At 48.7% G+C, this 17,891-nt stretch overlaps 1 long non-coding RNA gene across 1 annotated transcript in view; it reads right to left on the bottom strand.

Moving 5' to 3' along the window:
• Positions 1 to 17,582, bottom strand: part of LOC139356873 (uncharacterized) — an 85,294-nt gene extending 67,712 nt beyond the window's left edge. The window contains exon 1 of the long non-coding RNA XR_011609355.1: positions 17,394 to 17,582. This is a non-coding gene — a long non-coding RNA (uncharacterized lncRNA). The remainder of the gene's footprint in view (positions 1 to 17,393) is intronic.
• Between the last annotated feature and the right edge of the window lie 309 nt (positions 17,583 to 17,891).

Raw genomic sequence — 17,891 nt, 5'->3', positions numbered from 1 at the left:
CAGACGGTGACAGAGCCTCAGAACAAACTCCCACTACATCCTCACCAGCCCAGGGGGATGAGCTGCTCATGAGTGTCCCAAAGCCTGAATGCGGGAACCCAGAGGTGACTGAGCAGAAAGGGGGACAGCCACAATGGCCACGGGTGTGCAGATATTGCTGGGCACCCCAGCAGCCCTTTCCACCTTAAAGAGGACAGCCACAGATGTGCGGATGCTCCCGCGTGACCCAGCCATCCTTTCCACCTTAAAGGAGAATGGTCACGGGTGTGCGGATATTCCCGGATGCCCCAGAGCCCTTTTCACCTTAAGGAGATGTTCGCAGTCTCATTTCAGTCTCCAAACTATTCAGTGAGGTGGGAGGAGTATCACTGTGGACCAACACTGATGGGCACCAAGTAAGGGCAATTTTACAACCACGTCTCGACCATGAGACAATCAGGTCTTTGGTCATCTTGGTCAAAGCTTTTTCTGTAACAAAGTCGGATAATTAAGTTGAACTTTGGATTTCCAAAGCTTCTTACAGAAACCACATCTTCCTAGGTGTGGCTCCATGGTGTCACGTGCACACATCAGTAGGCAGGCTTGTCAAGACTCACGGCACGTTACACGTTCACCTGAGAAGGCTGCTCAATCGTTGATGGCTCTGGCGTGCTCTGAAATGAATTTGCCACTTCAGCCTACACTCTACTCCCTTGTTTGGTTCAAGAAAACCAAAAGGCAGAATTTGTTTTGGCCAATCGCCTGCTGCACCCAACTGCAGAGGTTTTAATTATACTACTTTCATTGCATCAGAGAAAGCAGAGTCATATAGATCAACTTATTACCACTCCAAAGGTTTAGTAAATCTCCAGATAATCAGGCAAACATTTTAAGAAGCTACATTAAGGTTTACAATACCCCAAATTTAAAATTCTATCCATGCTTCAAAAACCACCATTCCCATTTTAGAAGGCCAAATGCATAGGAGAAACAAAGAAACGTGCCGAGTGCATTTTTTTGGTAATCTTACGGAGAAACTGCCACTTTAAAAACGGCTCTAGTTCCTGGTTCCAGATGTGTGCTGGGCTGCCTCACTCAATTTCAACTCCACCTGAAGCTGGGACACTAGAAATCCATTCCCAGACTGCAGGGCATGAGAATTCCCACTTCTGGAAACAGCCTGGAATGCAGACTTGCAGCAGAGAATTCTTTCCTGCCCACCCTAACCGTCCTCTGTGGAAGGCAACAGTCAAAGACAAGTCCACCCCCCTAGGCGCAACCGCACCACGAAGAACCATTTCAAGGTGGGAGGTGCCCACTGCTCCAACGGCAGGCCTGCCGGCATCTCAGAGCAGCCAGAACTGCTCCCTCCTTCACAGGGAAGGGGAAACAAGGCCAGGAGGAAGCGATTGGGGAAGCCAAGGGGTGGCTGATTGGGGATCAGAGGTTTCCTCAGAGGGGCCTCAGGCTCGGGTAAGGAGAGAAGAGGAGGAACCAAGATTTGGCTAACAAGTGTTTTGTTCCGATTCATCAGTGGGAACAGGCAGTTTAGCTAATCACTTATAAGGCAGAGAAGGGGGATTTGAAGGCCTGTGTCTCGCCCTGTCCTCGGTAAATGGTCATCTGAAAGTCAGCCTAAGCCACATGGGAAGGGGCTTCTTGCAGTAAACAAAGTGGGGGCGCAGTTGTGGGGAGGGGGAATGTCTTAACCATCAGTTTTACAGGATCACAAGGCTCAGGCAATGTTCAGTATTGTCACACACCAAGGTTTTAACAGTCTGAAGAAAACTACAGTCCTAAGGTGTCAGTTCTCAAAGCCCTTAGGTTCCTCCTGCTAAAACTCCCAGAGGGTCTCCACTTCTTGCACCGAACCCCAACTTGCACAGGCACCTGCATCTTCCTCCTGCAGCAAATGCAGATGAGAAGCTGTGGCTCTGATGCAGTAGTGACTGGAAACTAAGAGGTGGGGAGGGTCTTTGGGAGGCCCCGCTCTCAGAATTGGGGTTGGTGTCCTTGTTGGGAGGCCTGAAGGAGCCCTCCTGCTCCTCCACCACATGAGGCCCGAGGAGACGCCTGCTGCCACGCGAGACCCGGCGAGATGCTGCCATCTGTGAGCCACAGGTCCTGGGGCAGCAGATCTGCAAGTGCCTTGACCTTGGACCTCCCAGCCTCCAGAACTGTGAGCAATAAATGTCTGTTTACAAATCACCCAATCGACAGCAGCCGGACAGAGAGACAGTCATGTTACAATATGAATCACATTCTCAGTGGGCCAGAGGCCTCCCCGTGAGCCACCACCGTAAAGCAAGAACTCCCTGGAGGATGGAAAGGGGTTCCCAAGGAATTCTACCCAGCATCAGGGCATCTATCCTTTCTTGCAGGAAGATAACTGAGCCATGGCAGGAAACTACAGGGTGGGTGGGTTTGGACAGTAACATGTCACCTGCTCATCTAAGCCTCAGTCTCCCACCTGTCAACACGACAGCGGGGGTAGCACCCCTCACCTGAGCTGTTGGGGGAGGTAAGAGTGCTGGGTGATTAACAATTGTTAGCTCTGCAGAAATTAGGCAAAGAATCCACCGCTACGTCTTATAAAACCAAACCAGCCCAGAATTCCACATCACTACTAATTTGCATGGGAAAATGCTGGATTCTCATAAGTTCTGGCATGTCATTTGTATTAATAAAGTTTGCAGAGTTTTCATATACTAAGTATATAAAACAGGAAAATAAATCATGCAATTTGGAGGCTGAGGCAGGAGAATCACTTGAGCACAGGCGGCGGAGGTTGCAGTGAGCCAAGACCGCGCCACTGTACTCCAGGCTGGGTGACAGAATGAAACTCCAGCTCAAAAAAAAAAAAAAGAAAGATTTTGCTGCTTCATACTAGTAAAGTGGGCAGATTCTACACGCCAACTCTTACTTGAAGGTCACCTAACACTGACTCAGGAACTCTGTCCCTGATGTGCTTGAAGCTTTAATCCTAACAGTGTTAAAGACCACTCCCCCAGGAGCTCTGAACAAGTATTCCAGGTATACGCTGAACAAGACCACACACACTCTGACCGAAATCTAACTTCACAGACCCAAACTACAGAACCACAGAAGACACTGCTTCTGTCCAACTTTCTGTTCTGCCATCGTTTGTGTCCATTATTTCCTACAAACCATCTCATTAGAATTTAGGGCACACAAAAGGCCGATACAACACGGTTACTTTTCAAAGGTTTGGAGGTGAAGAACAGATACAATGCATTAACTTCCTATTGCTGCTGCAACAAATTACCACAAATGCAAACCTCCTCTCAGCCCTGGAAGTCAGGAGTCCCAGGGCTGAAGCCAAGGGGTCAGTAGGTTGTGTTCCTGCCTGGAGTCTCCCAATTCATAGAGGCCACCATGCAGCTTGGCTCACAGCCACACACCCCTCCGACCACTGCCCCAGCCTCAGCCCTGCACCCCCGTCCGGCCTCTGCCCCACCCTTGTCCCCATGCCCCTCCGGCCCCTGCCCCACCCCTGCCCTCAGCCCCACAGCCCTCTGGCCCCTATCTCATCCTCAGGTCTCCTCCTGAGGCGGACTCTCATACTCCCTCTCATCAAGGCACATGTGAGGACACTGGACCACTCCTGGACAACCCAGGGTCCTCCCCCATCTCACTGTCCGTTACAGTCACATCTGCAAAGCCTCTTTTGCCATGTAAACTTCATTATACTAACATAATCATTTAATAAGTTCATTATAATGATGTAAAAATTGGCATTGTTTTCCTAATGAACAGATCAGTCACCCATATAACCTATAAAATATTTGACTATTAAATACACAGTACTGTAGGAGACAAAGAAGAGGAAGATGACTGGACCCTAGATAGAAGGATGATCATTCTGAACAGAATCAATGTAACTCGACATTTGAGTCAGAGAGGCCAAGCAGTAAGACTTTCAAAAAAGCAACCAGAAAGTATGTAATGTGCCTGTAGTTCACAGCTGAGCCTGGCCTCATGAGCACGAGCGTGCTGACACACACACCGGGCCCAAGTTTAAGATCTAATACAAGGAGCTTTCAACTGTAGTATTTAACTAGATCTTATTACAAAATAGCTTCTTGATTGCAGTTTTTAATCCAAAAAGTTCTCTGTGATTAAAGAAATTTTCCCCTAAAAAGACATTTCTCTATCTATCATTCACATATAAACTAAACTGGTATAATAAAGAAAAAAGACAAATGTTTGACTTAGGGGGTTTTCCTACGACTTGGATAAGCATGATTTTCTTCTGGCCAAGCAGGGAGCAGCTGGACCAGACTGGAGGGAAGGAAAAACAAATTTCCACTCTGACCTCAGTTGGGCACCAGAGTCTTCCCTGTCAGAATGTGGGTGTGGTGCTTCCCACACACCAGCCTCTGACAAAACTCAGCACAAGGGTGTGGGAAAAGGCCGTCTACTTCGGAAAAATCTGTAAGGTGCAGACACCTCAAAAGCTTCAGAAGACTGTAAAGCGCCAAGGAGACCACTGCACCCTTGGAGTTTACAGAAAATGGTCAGCAGCACACGTGCCTGAGGTCCAGGGTCAGCTCCCAGCTGCTGCGACGTCGTGAGCGCAGCCCTGGCTTCCCCTCTGATGCAGAGGGCTGGTCACTCCGCCAGCAGCACTCAGAGCTCAGAACATTCTAGATGAAAGCAACGTGTTCCTTTTAAAATGGGGAAACTGGGGCAGCACAACTGAAGCTCTACGACTGTCTCAACTACTGGGTTTTGGGGTAGCATTAGGAAATCATGAGAATCCAAATCTCAATTTCAAACAGATTCCAGATTCACTGCAGGTTCCAGAATTTCCTGAAACATTCTTCCAATTTATTGCTCAGGATTCCCTTGCCAAAGCTAATAAAGTCTAAATTCCTTACGGAAAATCCACCAATAAGCACCACCACAAATAAGATCAAATGACGCCCGCCCTTCGCACCAAACATACAAACTGTTACTCACACAGGACTGTGCTGGAGGCAGCTCTCAGCTGACGCCGAATCCGTGAGACTTCATTATCCCCATTTTGGATGGAGTGTGAAGACTGTCAGTGAACCAGGGCCCCAGTGTAAAGCAGAGAACAGATCCTCTGACGCCTGCCTGAACATTTCCTTCCCACCTCTGTCTTGGATAGTGAACACCCTCAGAGCTATTGAGTCACCCGCATTTGCAGGTCATTTACCCAGCCACCAGGATAACATAATTATGCCATAAAAATGCCCTCTCAGGGCTTTGTCATACTTAACAAGGAAGCTCAGAAGGCTAGGAAAGCCCAAGAAAAGGGGAAGCGTCCTCCAAACAGACAAAAACCAAGGAAAACTGTGGAGAGACTCTCAAGAGCTCTCAAACACAGCCCGCTGTAGCCTTTCAGGTCCTGCTGGCCACAGCCCAGCATTAGGTGGCACCATTTCCACAGATGCATCCTGCTGGGCCCATTTGAAAGGTCCTGTGAGAGACACTCACCCCCACCTTCCGGCTCCTGCAAGACCCGCTGCAGCCCCACTCCACCCCGGGGCCGACTGTGCAAGTCTCCCTGGCGAGACCCCTCAGAGCCTGCGCAGCGTCTGAGACTGGGAAGCACCAAGGATCCAGAAACGCACAAACCTGTTCTCCTCAGTGCTGCTTTCTGGGTTCCAAATTGTCTTCAGAAGGAGTCCTGCACAAACCCCGGGCTGGGGAGCCAGCCACGGCCCAGCAGCACCCGGCTCATGCGCTCCACCCACCCCACAGAGGACTAGGGAGGCCCCAGCACGCTCTGTCCGCGGGGGCAAGACACCAGAAACAGCCACAGTTCAGGGTTCTGCCACCCGCCCCGCTGCCCTAATTACCTGCTGTGATCTGAATTCTCATTGGTTGTGAAGGTGATCTCGCAGCTCCGCTGCCGTAATTACCTACTCTGATCTGAAATCGCATTGGTTGGGAAGGGGATCTCACTGCTCAAGCTCTCCCTGCTGCCTCCTCGCAAACAAAAAATCCAAAAACCCCTCTTAAAGAACGTTTACTATAACCTCAAAACAAGACCCATTTCGAGACCAGGGAAGATACACAAGCACATCTGACATCTGGTGGGCACCGAGTGACTGACGCCACGGCTTCCTTGTGGCCTGTGAAACGGGAGGCCTGTCACGGTAACTCAGGCTGGGGTCTGAATAGGGGTCTTCCAAGCAACTAGGCAACCAGGACACACACCCCAAAACCCAAGTCCCCGCATTCATGTACCTGCCAGAAATGCTGTGTGGCCATCACACCAGTTGTGAGCCAAGACCGATCTGTGTCCTGTGGCCCTCACAACGTCCGTACATTCCTGGGCCCTGCACAGGCCTGCAGGGCACCCTGCTCGCCTCCAGTGGGGCTCTCTCCTGCCAAGGGGATGGCTCTGAAGTCCGTTGAGATTTCCAAAGCTCTCCAAAGTCGTGCTTCCTCCCGCTTGTTCCGAAGGCCTAAAGCCCTGAAGACACCAGTGAGAACTGACCTAGCCTCTTAAGGCAGCTCAAACACCTAAACACAGGAACACTGGACCTCTCTGCCCTGGAGAGCAGTCGATAACCCACTGGACTAAGCAGAAGGCAAAGACCTCACATCCACAAGCCAGTGGCGCCCACGTTTGAATTCCAGGAGCCACCCATGTGAGTCAGTCCCTCCAAGGCTTCGAAGTCCCACTTGATTGTTTTCATCGTATCTCGATAACATCAGAGACATTATATCTCATGGTATCTATGAGATCATCTCTACTTTTATGAGCACATATGCTCCCTGACTTACCATGGGATGAAACTGTTCCAATAAACCCAGTGTAAGCTGAAAATATCCTAAATAAAAAGTGCATTTGATGTAATAGTTTCAACTTACAACGGGTTCAACCAGAGGCAGCCCATCTCGGGTCGAACAATTCACTGACTGTGACTAGTTCACACCATCACAAGGTTGAAAAAAAAAAAAAACTCACAAATGTAACCATTGTGAGCCAGGGACCATCTGTATTGTGGCTCCTGTCTTCAGAGACAATAGAAACACCTTCTTAGACAAGAATCATAATTTATAATCCTCAAAATATTAAACTAAAATTAGTTTAACAATCTACAGGTTCAAGCAAACCCAAAGTAGGCCCACAAGGCCATTTGTGCCATTCACTAAGACACACCACTCTGTAATAACCCTCACCACAGCCCCTCAGTGTGGTTCCCAGAGGCGGCTGAGGCTTGTGGCTATGGACACTAATGAAACCAAAATCAGAGTACGCAAGTGCAGTCAAGTCATATGACTTCTCCACTAGAATATGCACAAATGTTCTTCAGCAAATCTGATCTTTGCTTTACCTCCCTCCCATGACCTCAAAAGGAGTCCACCCCCCGCCCCCACACACACCCCACTTCAAAAGCATAATTGTTACTTGCATTCAATTCTGGGCATTTGGAATAGACCTAATGGGGGATTAAACCTCTCCTCCAACCCATTGCTTAGTCTTAGAGGATGAAGGATTTTGTATAACACAAGTCAGTATATAAAAGATCTTGTATAGAAACATACTTTCAAGTGGTCCTCATTATACTGATTCAAAATGCAAAGGACCCAACATACAGCGCAATGTCTATTAGAATGATTAATTTGTTCCCCTAAAAATCCTAATATCTACACAGAAAAAATAACCTATACACATTTTATCATTCTTTACCATATAGTTATACAAACAAAGGAGTATCACAAAAGCAAAAGAACACATTTGGTTTGACTCGCAGTTCTAAATTTAATATAAAATTGCTAAAACCACCAAGACAAACATGACTATGAAATATTTAACGGTCTTCACCTAAATTCAAGTCACCATTCAACCACCAATACCTCTGCTCTCCTTACAGGAACTTTCCAAAAGTAAATTCTGGAATTAACAGGACACATTTTTCTGGTGATAGAAATTAGGAAGAAATTGGTTGAAGGCTGTTCCTTGGCTGTCAAACTTTTTCTCAATATTTTGTAAAATAAAAGCATCAAACAGCTCTTTACAATAACTTACAATCTATCAAGCAATACTGGAGCAAGCTTTAAATAGCCGCATTCTATCAGGGATGACTAACATTAAATCAGCCTCAGTCTCATGTCTTGCAGCATCCACAGTTTGTCTTCTCAAAACCACTTAAGATTTCATCATTAACTCAAACTATGTAAGTAATCTCCTTCATCTTTGACATGAAGGGGTGATTTTCCCCCAAAATAGTACCTCTTTCCTTGACATGATTTAATCTGTGGTTAGAGTATTTAACAGGATTTTTTTCCTTCTTAGAAAATAAAATATACATCTTTTCAATATGAAAAACACTGATAATGCTATAGCTTAACCAGGTCAAAAGCTTTTTTTTTTTTTTTTTTTTTTTTAAAGTTAAAAAAAGAACCTAACTGCATCTTTGGACCTTATGTGAGGCAGTGTCCAGGGTCACTGGGACCCCTACTTGGTCAGTGCCATCAGGTACCAGTTAAAGACAGAAACCCAAGCGTTCACTCAAAGTCCCTTCCCAGCGGTTCATCCTAGTGGAAGCCATGGGCACAAAGGAATGCGGCATTCCATGGAGGATTTTGGGGATAGGCTGCTTGAGAACATCAAAGTGGCTCACGTCCCCCGAGTATAAAGCCAGTGACTGCTCCCGGCTTCAATGCAGCACCATCCACAGCAGCCAAGGTCCGAAATCACCTGAGTGCCCATCAACAGGGGATGAAGGGAATGTGGCCTGATCATACACAGGAGCAATACTCCACCACAGTGGAGAGCCCTGTCATCCGCGACAGCATGGATGGAGCTGGAGGACATGACGTTAAGCAAACGAGCCAAACAAAGAAACGGCGCATGTTCTCACTCATAAGCAGGAGCTGAGAGCAGATCTCATGGAGGCCAAGAGTAGGTGACCAACAGGGCCCAGCAGAGCCCACTCATAAGCAGGATGGGCAGAGGCTGGTAACAGGCACAAACACACAGCCTAACGGGAGCACAAGACCTACTATTGATAAATCAGCAGGGGGATGGCAGTGGGTCATCTACTGTGTATTTCAAAACAGCTAGGAGAGAATAACTTGAACATTACCAGCACAAGGAAAAGAAAGTATTTCAAGTGAAAGACATCCCAAGTACCCAGATTTGATCAATATAGGGATGAATCAAGATATCACATGCACTCTGAAAATATGTACATATATTATGTATCAACAAAAACCAAAACAAGTGACAGAAGCATTTGCCAAGCACATGCAGAAGAATGGGAAGCCTGACATGGTGTGGCTGTGTGTCCCCACCCAAATCTCATGCTGAACTGTAACTCTGTGTTGGAAGTGGGCCCTGATGGGAGGTGATTGATTCATGGGGGTGGTTTCTACTGGTTTAGCACAATCCTCCACGTGCTGTCCTCATGATAGTTCTCCTGAGATCTAGTTGTTTGGAGGTGCATGGCACCTTCCCCTTCACTCTGTCTCCCCTTCCAGCCATGTGAAGACATACCTGCCTCCCCTTCACCTTCCACCCCGATTGTCAGTTTCCCCAGATGTAGAAGCCTGTCCAGCCCACAGAACTGTATGCCGATTAAACCTTATTTTCCTTATTACCCAGCCTCAAGTAGCTCTTTATAGCAGTTGAACAGTACAGTCCTCAGGACCAGCAATGTTTTCCTTCTACCCAGCGGCCAACAAGGTCCCACACCCTAGCTGGTTTTCCGAAGCCTTTTCCAGAATGCTGAGGCTGTTTTGGGGATACTAACTTACCCCATCTCTGGTAAACCAGATGGGGCATCCTATTGCCTCTTACCACCTTTCTCAGAGAGATCCCACCTCTGAAACAGCCTCCGCCAGGGGCCTCTTTTTGCAGCAGCAAAGCTGAGTATTCCTTGCACTTCCCTTCTTCTAAATAAGTCAACATCTTAAGCTTGTTTTTCCATCTTCCCAGTTAATTGAAAAAAAACTCTTATGCTTTCTATTTTCCTAAGACACACACACACACAGAAGAGAAGAACCATGAGGACAGGGGCTCGTTTTCCCAGATCTGAGCCTGGCCCTCAAACACTAGTCAAATTCATACTAGCACGATATCCAGAGGCAGAAATGCAAATATCCCCACGACTTCAAATACCCTAAGGATCTAACAGGCCGAATGGCCCATGTAACTATGGTTTGTTTTGGGCCACTCCACTGGTGTCCAAATCCGTGTCCAAGTGAGCTCTTTAATTTTGGGACTTTTCAGACAGCTGGGTTTTTTTGTTGTTGTTCTGTTTTGTTTTTATTAAAGGGATCTGTTACAGTTACAATTAAGAATATCCCAGGCCGAGTGTGGTGGCTCTTGCCTGTAATCCCGGCACTTTGGGAGGCCAAGGTGAGGGAATCACCTGAGGTCAGGAGTTCAAGACCAGCCTGACCAACATGTTGAAACCCCATCTTTACTAATACAAAAATGAACCAGCCATGGTGGCAGGCACTTACAATCCCAGCTACTCAGGAGGCTGAGGCAGGAGAATGGCGTGAACCAGGAGGTGAGGCTGCAGTGAGCCAAGATCATGCCACTGCATTCCAGCCTGGGCACCACAGCAAGACTCTCACAAAAAAGTAAAAATAAACCAACACGCCCACTTAGTTCTTCACCAATGTCAGATACATCGGTTAAAAGAAAAATAGTATGAAACCATGTTTTTAAATTTCAGTGTTGAATTTAACCATATCTTTTAAGAAGATATGAAGATAGAAGGTCCCCAAGGACCGGGGGAGAAAAAAGCACAGTTAAGAAAATTTTAAAACCTCAGGAGAAAAACAAGTATGGGGCAAGAACTCAAGGCAAACTTTTTCTTTGCACTTTGATTTCAAAACAACAGAGATGCCCAAAATATAAACTCTCGCGTCTGCATTTTATATTCCTCTACGTCCTTTGAAAGGCTGGAGATGGGATCCCAGGTTCCAAAGTGCCTGGCCATGGTTCACATCAGGCGGCATCTTTCACAACCGTTTACTCCCCTGACTGTGCCTAGAGATCTCTGTGGCCCAATTTACACAAAAATGTCCTAATTTACACACGTTCATCACTTTGAACAAAGTCTCAAGAAATGAGACAAATATTGACACTCCACAGACACAAGTATTCTCTTCCAAAAAGTGTCAGGCTCCCATGAGCCAGGCAGCTTGGTTACAGAAAGCACTGGCTGACTTGCTGGTTTAATGTTAAATGCATTTAAAATGTTAAGTGGTCCGGCCCCCCTCCCAGTGGGTGTGCATTGAGCTGGCTGCAGTAGTGATGCACACTGACCATGTTCTTTCCTTTGGTTTTGCTTCAAGCAGAGCACCCCACACCCAGGAAGACGCCATAGGACAGCATCGAGGTCTAGGACAGTTCTCAGGAGAGCTGCAGGCTAAGTGCCTTGTCCACAAATAGTCTCTCATTTCAGAGGAAATCACTGAAGAGAGTTCATAACACGTGAATTTTAAAAATTCATATTTCTAATTTCATCCCATTAGAACTGAATAACAGATGTGCACCTGCTCCAATGAGAGAACACTCGGACACGAGGACAGTCCCTCACAGGTCCTTGGCCTCCACCTCCCACCTAGAAAATGTCAGCTCAAGCCAATCACAGCGCAGTGCGATTTTCTATAAATAATGTGCACACCTGCATCTGACTGAGATGTGAATGTCTGGAATGTGCCTGCCACGCCCAGGGGGAACTGCAGCAGCTGTGGGGACACAAGCCGCTAAGGAATCTGATTTGGAGGGAACTCAAGGCAACTAAAACCAGTTCCACTGTTTTTCTTGGCAAGGCTTGACCAGGCAAGCTGTTATCACTGTTGCTAATTCACGGTAATTGGGATGGGGACTTAACAGTAAGTAGTTAGAGCAAATACAGAATTTGCTACTCATTTACAATGGCACCGATTCCTGAGAATGGAAGAACTGTTGCCCAGGAATAGAGTTCAACAGGTCCTCCCCACGCCCCAGGAAACATGGCATTTCCACGCACCCCTGCTTTGGTCCCCCGGCCACCACCCTCCTGATCTCAGCCATCTGATGGCATCACTCCCCACAGCTGGAAACACCTCACCGCTTATCACCCTCCCATCTGCCCTGCCTTCCTCCAGCCCGGGATATTCAGGGATGCCCACATACAGGACCAGGAAACCAGGGTTATCCTAAACCAGTGCCTGCATTCAAAGTCCTCCACGGAGGACAATCACCAACAGTCAATACTCCCAGAACCTTCCACCTCAAAACGGGAGCACATCTGGATTCAAGCTGACAACGCTGCATTCTCTTTGCCATGTACACACGGAGGCATGTCAGGTTCCACCTAAAGGTATCATCAGGTTCCACACTGGTCAGGAGCCCAAGCCTAGTCACTCTGTATGATCTCACTTCACCATCCACAGAGAAGCCTGCAGTTTTCCTCTGGTGCACGGTGTGGATGGTGGATGCATTTCCCATGAAGACTCGGAGACAGGAGCCTGGCTAAAGAGGCCAGTCACCCCAGCCCCTGCAAGGCCTGGACCTGCCCCTCTGTGTCTGCACACAGTACCACAAGTCTAGCAGTGCTGGCTCTGTGGTGGGATCCATCTGGGCCTGCAGAGGACCCGGGGCACAGGAACCGTGCAGCCTGGCTGCAGCCAGAGGCCTAAGGGATCCCCACAAGGGTCTCCAGCTGAGGTGCCCTCACCACAGGCAGAGCCATGCAAAAGAACTGCCGGCTGAACTGGAAACGTCCCAATCTGCTCAGCCAACTCGAAGGCAACAGCCACCTACAGCTGCTGAGCCCTGAAACGTGGTCACTAGACCCAAAGGGCTGAATCTGGAATTTAACCTGTGAAGTTCTTTTCCAGTGTGATTAGCTATGTAATCAAATCTTTATTCTAATTAAAGGAGTCTCATGTTATGGGCTCCCTTGTCGGGCATCACAGCTCCAGGGAGTAAGAATGGGAAGGAGAGGCCCAGAGCCTCTCTCCATTCTCCACGCTAATTCAACACGTCATCATAAGGACAGACACTCCAGCAGGAGAGGTGTGCATGGGAAGAACTGGGTTGGCCCTGACACAAGCATGACTCCCATAGCATCACAGCTGCCTCAGCCAACAGGCAAAAGACAATGATGCCCACCTGGATAGGTCACCGGATGTGATGAGGCACCCCAAGCCCTAGTCCCACAGCAGCCAGAGACCACCCGCTGCTCATCCCAGGTGAAACAGGCAGAGCTGCCCGAGCCCTCAAAAGCAAGAATTGAGGCGATTCCCGCGATTCCCACGACACACGTGACACTCCTCAGAGACAGACACAAGCTTCGCTGTGAAAGTGCAGAGGATGGTGCAGTCCCTAGGCAGGCTGCTTCTTCCAACGATTGGGGAAGAAATCAGATCCATTTCCTTGTAGGAGAATCATTTAGTACCGTGATTAGACAGAAGACAGAAGGTAGCTGATGTTGTCAAATCACCAAGCACCGCATGGCTGCTTCTCCAAGGAGGGCCTGGAAACTTGCAGCCACCTGCCTAGGGGCCGCAGTGTTTACAATGGAGATACGTGTGACTGAGGTCTGGCTTCCTCAGGGAAGCTAAATTTGAACCTTCACCACTGAGGAATCGGTCATTTACAGTCACTCATCCTCAATACAGAAGAGGGCTCAAGACACTGCACCAGACTTCAACACTCAGGGTTAGGGTCAGGGTCAAATTCACAAGTTTTACAAAATGTATTTACTTGGGATGCCAGAAGAGATGTAACTTCACACACCACCCCCCCACCCCCCAGGGTTTGCTTAGCCCCTTCACCAGTGGATCTCACCAACAGATGACACATCCAGGCCTCGTCCACGGCAGCACAGAAAAGCACTTGGAAGACAGCCACTCCCACCAAGCTTCCTGGCTTTGGTGTTTAAATTCTGCATCTCATATGTGAGATTACACTCCTCCGAACAGACATTGCGACTGTCATTTCACCCAAAAGGGCTTTAGGAAATGACACGCGGTCCAAACGCCAGAGGCCGCTGGCTGCCTTACTCTAGCCTAATTCCTTTGTGCCTCTATGGAGGCTTCACAGATATAGCCCGGTCACATTAATGACCGTATGAGAAGCTCAGGGCATAGACGAACTCAGTGCTGAATTTTTCCATTTATCGCCCCTTTGTTTTATTGAGAAGACAGCTGAGAAAGGCTGGGGAAGATCATCTCCTCCAGGGTAATGACTCCCCACTTCTCTTCACCCCAGGTCACCCCCTCAGTCACACACTTTTGAGAAATCAAAGCAATTCTGTTCTCTTCACTCTGGGTTCCAAGTACTAAATTCCTCCATTTTCTCAATTAGATTATCAAGCAGCCGTTTGTAATCTGGACTGCAATCTGATACAAAATGTAAAGCTAATTTAGGTTGTGGTAATAGCTCCTATTTATAGACAAGGCATGAATGAAAACTTTAATCTGTTTGTTCATAGGACCAATTTTGTAAATAAACCAACTATTCAAGCAATGATTGTCTTCAGTCAGATGCAAATTTGCTCATAAAAGATTTTCCAGTAGGAATTTTTAAATCCATGGTCTGTATTCCCTGAGCCTGTCTCTGCACCTTCCGCAGAGTGCACAGCAGGACTTCCCAGGGCATCCCATCAGCAGGCCCACTGAAGAGAACAAGCCCGCAGCCCCCAGCCCAGGAATCAAGTCCGAGCCCCAGCAGCCCCTCGTCCAGCTGAGGCTTCCTCACCAGCACAGCACCCAGAGGTCCTTCCAGGCTTAATGCCACGTGTGTGTGGAGAGTGCTGGAAGGACCACAGTGGACATTCTGCAAATGCAAATTCCCTCCTGCAACAGCCCAACAACCCTCTGTACTTTACTCAAAGTACCCATGCCAGGCAGGCGTAGAGTCCAATGGGGTGCCTAGGAATCAGCATTTAACACAACTCTGATGAATAAACAAGTTTGAGAGGCCGGTCAGTGAGAGGCTGCCGTGGCCTCCACTCATTTGCAGGCTCTGAAGAGGCAGATTCAGGTAACAGGCCGGATAGGACAAGGATGGGGAGGTGGAAGGCAAATTACAGGGACCACCAACCACCCTGCCACCCCCACTGAGACTCCGTGATTTAAGGAGAGGCAAAGCCAGGGAGAAAAGATGCCCACACCACGCGAGGGACTGAGATTTCACCTAAAGTGTGCAGCATGTGGCTGAGGGCCAAGGTTGGGCAAGCCAGGAGCACAGAATGGGGTTCACAGGCCCAGAGGTGCCCCCCCACACCCAGACCCCACGCAGACCTCCCAAGCACTGCCTGTGTCTCCTGCCTGGTTTATTTCCTGCCCCCCCTTCTACTGTTTTGGTTTCTCGGCCGCCCATCACCACCACCACACACCCCTCTCAAGATTGGTGGACTGAAAAGAGCAGGTGGGGTAAGAGCTGGGCTCTGGGACCAATCCTGCCTGAGACATGAGTTCTAACCCACCCAGCTGTGATGTGAGCCTGTGAGATTTCTCAAATGAGAAATGGAAAGGTAACTGAACCCACGTCCCAGGGTGACTGTGGAGACTGAGATCACATATAGCCACACCTCGGCGTCCAGTACACGTGGGACACCAGCCGTGTTGCCCCTGATGGGAATCCCTCTATGCCCCCTTTGCTACCAGAGTCAACTCCCAGAAGTAGCTGTGGAGGGTGCGTCCTCCATTCCCACTCCACTCACCTCCCATGGCTCCACGCAGTGACCTGCCATGCAGCGGCCACCAGCAAACGCGGTCCCACTGGATAACTGACCATCTCCCCCCCCACTTTGGGACGTCTTCCATTTGCAGTTCTGAAGCAGGCCGAGAAATTGCCTTCAAGGGCACTCACCTGTTCCTTATTGCACGTAATGACCTGCCACGCAGGACCACCAGCAAACCCGGCGCCACCATCCAGGCTCCAGGGAATAACTGACCCCCCCACCCCCCACCTTGGGTCTTCTTCCACTTGCGGTTCCCAAGAGGGCTGAGAAACCGCCCTCAAGGGCGCTCACTTGTTCCTTATTGCACGTAATGACCTGCCACGTAGGGCCACCTGCAAACCCGGCTCCACCGTCCAGGTTCTGGTGGGTAACTGCACCCCTCCCCTACTTCCCCCTGGGGTGTCTGGGAGGCTCAGAAACTGCCCTCCAAGGACACTCGTCTGTTCCTTATTGCACTAATACCTCGTTTACAGAAATCCACTTTGACTTCCAGCACTGCAGGTGTGACAATTTAGGAATCCTGCTTGCTTGCAAGCTCCAAGAGCTTGAGGTCACGTCCACCTCACCAGCATCCCAGAGACCCAGTACTGTCTCACTCTGTTTAAAATTCCAAAATACTCTTTCAAAATGCTATTGGCATTTGGTTTGTGCATAAAATGCTAAAAACCTTCAAGTGAAACAAGTATCTTCAACAGTTTGATTCAATCATAACATGTGAGTTACATATCTGCCAAGTTGTAAAGCCTCATGCATTTATAACATTTTATGTATGGTCAAATGGTTCATTAATATAAATTATGAGAATCTCTAAGAAACAGTTTTTTTTCTGGCATTAGATGACCAAAGGAAAACTGGGTTCTGGCTGGCTTGCGGGACCATAGAGGCAGACATATCTGCTGACACAACCAAGCTCCTTGCCACTGACGTGGCCTCATCCCAGGCCCCTCACCCGGATGCCTGCACGCACCTGGAGGAGCAAGCTGACCTGCCCACATCTCTCAACTGCACAGCTGTTGCTCACACCGCAGATGGAGCTCAAGGCACGAGCAAGCCACCACACTAAAAATACCACGCAGCGTCCACGCCAGGTGACGGTGCTTTTCACTCCATCCCAAAGCCCCATGTATGAGTTTACAGCCATGACTACTAAATGGATTTTTGGACCCTCAAGACATACTTTGTTTCCTTTATATGCAACAAAGTTAAAAGACTATTCCTCACATATAGTCTGTGAAACTGTGGAATTATTATTTGGGAACAGAGCCTCTGCCAGATCAGGATAAGCACTTGGGACAACACCCCATGCCCTCGATCCACACAAACCCATCCAGACCAGATGCCTCCCGCACTGCTCTGGAATTTCTGTGGATTTCTATAAATGAGGTATTAGTGCAATAAGGAACAGATGAGTGCCCTTGGAGGGCAGTTTCTGAGCGTCCCAGCCACATGGCCACGTTCTGGATGAAGCCACACCACCTCCAGAAACACTGTCCCTCGCCGAGGTGTGTGGCTTCTCCCTTTTTCCAGAACTTAAAACCTGAAAGGACAGGTCTGTGTAGAAAAACACAAACTACTTGCCATTCCTCTTCCCAGTTCAGGCTGTAGGAAGCTCATTTCAGCCCTCACTGTGTTCTGACTGTGGCTTGGTTCCCGTAAGAAATAAAGTCAGAATTCTAGTCCCTGTCTCCTGGGTGGTGTGGCAGGCATACATACCTTCAGTTACATGAGGAAAGGCGTGGCGAGCTCCCTTCCTTCAGTAAAACTGCACGGTTCCCAGAACCCTGATGCCATCCCCCTCACGCCACTGTGAACACCTGGACAGAGCACATTTCAATGCGTGCACCTTCGTGGACTAGTTTTCTATTTCTCCACTAAATCACCCCAAATTTAGCGCCCTAAACACTGACTTACTTTCTCACATTTCTGGAAGCTGGAGTCCAAAACAGGTCCCACCACCTAACATCGAGGTGTCGGCAGGGCTGGCTCTGGGAAAGCGACCGTCTCCTTGCCTCCCGCAACCTCTAGAGGCTTCCACACCCCCTGGTCCATATGGCACCCACTGTCTTCAGGACCCACAGCGGCCCTGACGGCCCCTCAACAGGAAGACACAGAATGTCAGGAGCCCGGGCTCTAACGCTAGGGCCATGCCTCCCCACCCTCCTAGCTCCTCACGTACTCCCGTACGAGCTAATATAGATTCCACTTCAACTA

Source organism: Macaca nemestrina, chromosome 10 (assembly GCF_043159975.1).
Source record: "Macaca nemestrina isolate mMacNem1 chromosome 10, mMacNem.hap1, whole genome shotgun sequence".
In the NCBI taxonomy this organism is placed as follows: Eukaryota; Metazoa; Chordata; class Mammalia; order Primates; family Cercopithecidae; genus Macaca; species Macaca nemestrina.
The sequence above is the reverse complement of the archived record's forward strand: the minus strand, read 5'-3'. Positions and strand labels throughout refer to the sequence as shown.